This window comes from Silurus aristotelis, assembly GCF_946808225.1.
Source record: "Silurus aristotelis genome assembly, chromosome: 20".
Classification (NCBI taxonomy): domain Eukaryota; kingdom Metazoa; phylum Chordata; class Actinopteri; order Siluriformes; family Siluridae; genus Silurus; species Silurus aristotelis.
The window spans coordinates 7,076,910-7,077,795 of record NC_139593.1 but is presented as its reverse complement, the minus strand read 5'-3'; the positions used below and the strand labels follow the sequence as shown (position 1 = coordinate 7,077,795).

General features: G+C 34.8%; 1 long non-coding RNA gene across 1 annotated transcript in view; it reads right to left on the bottom strand.

The window, feature by feature from the left end:
* The window catches only part of LOC310716079, a 243,664-nt gene that overhangs the window by 232,407 nt on the left and 10,371 nt on the right, over positions 1-886 (bottom strand). The gene's annotated exons all lie outside the window — the stretch shown is intronic.

Sequence of the window (886 nt, the reverse complement as noted above, 5' to 3'; positions counted from 1 at the left end):
AGCGGTTCAGACCTCTGAACAGGGGCAGGGAACATGTGGAAGGCCATCAGTGTCAAAAACGTTTTAAAATGCAATTACAATAAAACATTTCAAATTTCCGGCACTTTGTTTCAGTCGCAATTTTTTTTTAGATAAATTCAGCACGCAATGATTCTGCATTATGGTGAGTTATATTTGCAATAATAATAATAAAAAGATAATAAAAAAGGAATTAATAATAAAAAATAAATCATAATTAAATGAATAATAAAATCATGTATAATTGTAATGTGCATGTTAATGCACATTACAATATACCCCCCCCCCTACACACACACACACACACACACACACACACACAAAGGTTAAAAACATTTTTGTCTCAAATTGATCCATTATTGCAAAAGGTTGGAGACCGTCCGCTTTAACTTTATTAGACCGCGGACCCGTTTCAAGCAAGACAGTTTTTCCACGGATCGCAGCAGGGGGTCATGTTATATCATTTTATATGATTTAATTATTTATTTAATTATTACATATATGATTAAAATGTAGGTCAACAAATCATAATGCTGAATCAGTTGCATCCTAATTTATCGATGAAAAGGGAAAATAAATGCGACTGAAACAAGTGTGGAAAGTAGGTGGAAATGTCATCTTTTAAAATATGCAAACGGCAGAGAAAATAGAAATAAAATGTACAGTTTTTATAAACTGAAGGTTTTCTATGCAGCCTGGTAGCAGCTGATTCACTGCCCAGTATCGGTGTTACAACAGATTCTGTGATCATCGTATGTTGTGACCCTAGAGTGCGCTGTTGCTAAAATGCAGCTGCCACACAAACAGCGTAAATTCAAACGTCAGTATCGGTGTTAAAACAGATTCTGTGATCATCGTATGTTGTGAC